The 3665-nt window shown below is 43.9% G+C and overlaps 1 pseudogene; it reads left to right on the forward strand.

The window, feature by feature from the left end:
- Nucleotides 1-1212: 1212 nt before the first annotated feature.
- LOC103255023 lies at nucleotides 1213-2723 on the forward strand (annotated as a pseudogene).
- The last annotated feature ends 942 nt before the right edge of the window (nucleotides 2724-3665 follow it).

Genomic DNA, 3665 nt, shown 5'->3' on the forward strand with positions numbered 1-3665 from the left:
CAAGATGTAGGGAATTAATTCTCCCATGGTGTGAACGCTGACAAGTGGGGTGCAGGAGCCAGAAAGAGACCAGAAAACAAATTACTCCTTCACCCCTTTCCTCTGGACTGTTGGAAACACAGTAGCTCTGGACACCTCTCTAAAGCTATCTGGAGAGACTGAGCAATGATTGGAACTTGTTCCACAGCTGTGGCTGGTTCCGTAACATACTCCCTTATATGTGCTCTCCCTCCTCTAGTGCCTTTCTTCTTTACTCTTGCTTTGCTGGAATAGCTCTCCTTAATAATGTGTTAGCAATAAGGTTTTGACTTAGTCTTTCTAGGGAATCTGGGCTGAGACAAGCATTATTGAATAGTTTTCTATTAATATTGGTATTATTCCACCCACCTGAGACTTTTTTTTTGAATTGGAGTCTCACTCTGTCACCCAGACATAGAGTGCAGTGGCCACTCCCGGCCACCGCAGCCTCGGCCTGTTGAGCTCTGGTGATCCTTCCGCCTCAGCCTTCCAAGTAGCTGGAACTACAGGCACGCGCTACCATGCCTGGCTAATTTTTTGATTTATTGTAAAGGTGAGGGTTCACCAAGTTGCCCAGGCAGGTCTTGAACCCGCGGGCTCAGGCAGTTCACTCACTTCAGCCTCCAAAAGCGCTGGGATTACAGGTTGAGCCACCGAGCCCGGCTTACCTGAGACTCTTTAAGTTGCTACTTTATTCAGACCATCTTGCTATGCAACCCAGCATAACCTCTTTATTTATTATAAAAGAGCAAATTGCTCACAACATTTTAAAGACATTCTAGCAGGAGAAAGATTCAAAGACATCTGCCACCAACTAGCTATATGTTTATATAACTGATTATCAATTTGTGTAAGCATAGGGCATTATATTTGGTTTATAATTTGTATTAGTAGATTTTGATAGTCATTTTAGTTATACATTTTATATTTTTATTCTATCCACGTGTGTATATTGAGAACTAAGCATCTTAAATGTCTTAAAAGTTCAATATTTCCTTCCTTCCTTCCTTCCTTCCTTCCTTCCCTCCATTTCTCCCTTCCACTTCCCTCCTTTCTTTCTTTTTTTTCTCTATCAGGGTCTCACTGTCACCCAGGCTAAAATGCAGTGTCTGCATCACAGCTCACTGCAGCTGAATTTGAGCATTTTCTATGGACATTTGGGAGGCACCAAAGGTAGCAGAACAATGAAGTGACATGATCAGTGTAAAGCTGGAGATGAGTCTGGAGGTGGATGGGATTCAAAAGGAAGAGCGAATGTCAAATGTGAAAGGCTATGGACAGCTGGGCACTAGTGTTACAGAAAACCCCCTGAGAGATGGGGAGGATCCCAAACAACTCTCTAACTTGGAAGTAAGTAGAGGAGAGAAGCTGAAAGAATTTGGTGAGTGTACCCCAAGGATTTACTGTAATTGTGCAAATATCTACTCCTTATTACTTAGTGGTGAGATGAAGACAACCAGATGTTTATTAGGACATTTATTAAACACCTGCTATGTGACCATGCAAAATAATTTTACATATATAATCCCAGTTAGCCCTCTTAACAATCTATAAATCATGCATTCCTATTCCCTTTCATAGATGAGGAAAGGCTCACTCCAAGTGTCAAGTGCCCAGTATTGCAGACCTCCTATGTGGCCAGGTCAGAAACTAAACCAGACATATCTGACTCTAATACCTGTGTTCTCTACACCACACCACACTGCCTGTCACATATACAGGCCTGAATGGTTGAAGACCCAGTGAGTGTCAGAGACACTGTAGGACTATACGAGGCAGTCTATAATCAAGATGTCAGAGTTGGCTCATAACATTTTAAAGAATGTAGAAGATTGTCTTCTACATTCTCTTTTTTTCTTACAGGTACAAGTAATGACTATCTTTGACATGTTAAAAATAGTTTATTGGGGAGGTGAGGGACAAGATGGCGCCCGGAGAGTGAGGCTCCCCCATCCCCGCAGCCGCCCTTGACCCGCCCGGGGTGGGTGGTCCTGCCCCCGCGGGCTCTCTTCCTCCTCTCCTCCTTCCCTTGCTCCCTCCACCTCGGAGGGCGACCCGGTTCCTGGGACACCAAGAGGAGGAGAGCCAGGACCGGCAACTGAAAATCATCCTGCTGGGGGACTGCACCTCCGGGAAGACCTCCCTAGCTACCTATTTTGCTCAAGAAACTTTTGGGAAACAGTACAAACAAACTATAGGACTGGATTTCTTTTTGAGAAGGATAACATTGCAGGAAATTTGAATGTTACTCAGGCAGACAATAGGAGGCAAGATGTTGGATAAATATATCTATGGAGCACAGGGAATCCTCTTGGTATATAATGTTACAAATTATCAAAGCTTTGAGAATTTAGAAGATTGGTGTACTTGATGAAGAAAGTGAGTGACGAGTCAGAAACTCAGCCACTGGTTGCCTTGGTGGGCAACAAAATTGATTTGAGGCATATGCGAACAGTAAAACCTGAAAAACACTTAATAGTTTTGCCAGGAAAATGATTTTAGTAGCCACTTTGTCTCAGCCAAGACAGGAGACTCTGTCTTCCTGTGTTTTCAGAAAGTTGCTGCTGAAATCCTTGGAATAAAATTAAACAAAGCAGAAATAGAACAGTCGCAGCGTATTGTCAGGGCAGAAATAGTGAAGTACCCGGAAGGAGATAATCAACATAACCAGCTCTGCTCAGAGTAGAATCTGTTCAGTACAGTAGAGCAGAGAGTGTGAAGGCAGATATTGTAAACTACAACCAGGAGCCTTTGTCAAGAACTGTTAACACTCCTAGAAGCGCTATGTGTAGTTCAGTTGGATGGCTTTCTGATTTTTGGTAAACGTTCAGCCGATGCTCCACGTGGAGTGTCTCCTACAGATAGCTAAGAATCCTCCCAGGATGATGTTATGACATTCTGTTGGATCAGTGTGGATCGGAGTGTACCTGATGTTCAGATGTTTCCTCTAACAAATAAATTTATTTAAACTACAAAAAAATAGCTTATTATCCAGAGCCTTTTTTTTGTTGTTGTTGAGTTGGACTGCTCTGTAGCCCAGACTGGAGTGCAGTGACCGCTCCCGGCCACCGCAGCCTCGACTTTCTGGGCTCTGGAGATCCTTCCGCCTCAGCCTTCCAAGTAGCTGGAACTACAGGCATGTGCCACCACGCCCGGCTAATTTTTTTTGATTTTATTGTAGAGATGAGGTCTTGCCAAGTTGCCCAGGCGGGTCTCGAACCCTCAGGCTCATGCAATTCACTCACCTCAGCCTCCCAAAGGCGCGGGATTACAGACTGAGCCACCGAGCCCAGCTATCCAGAGCCTTTTTAAACCCTGTCTTTATGCTTTAGGACTGAGGCATCTAAACAATTCTGTTTTAAAATGCAAGAAGAAATCATTACAGCAACACTATAAGGTTTCCAGATATAAATATGGGAGGCCAGCCCCCCAAAAGAGATTTAGAGGGTCCCTGGAAGATGGGGCAGCGTCGGCGAATATTCTGGAGAAATAAGGAGAAAGAAAGAGACTGGAATCTGTCTAGTGCAGAAGCCGATTCTGTAGTAGGTATAGATATTGAAAGAAAGATGGAGGGATAGATATAAAGAGAAAGAAAGAAAGTGGACAACTGTTCAGTGAAATGAGCAGAAGCTGTTTATTGGGACCAG

This window comes from Carlito syrichta, unplaced genomic scaffold, assembly GCF_000164805.1.
Source record: "Carlito syrichta isolate Samal-C Ts95f unplaced genomic scaffold, Tarsius_syrichta-2.0.1 Scaffold287763, whole genome shotgun sequence".
Taxonomy (NCBI): domain Eukaryota; kingdom Metazoa; phylum Chordata; class Mammalia; order Primates; family Tarsiidae; genus Carlito; species Carlito syrichta.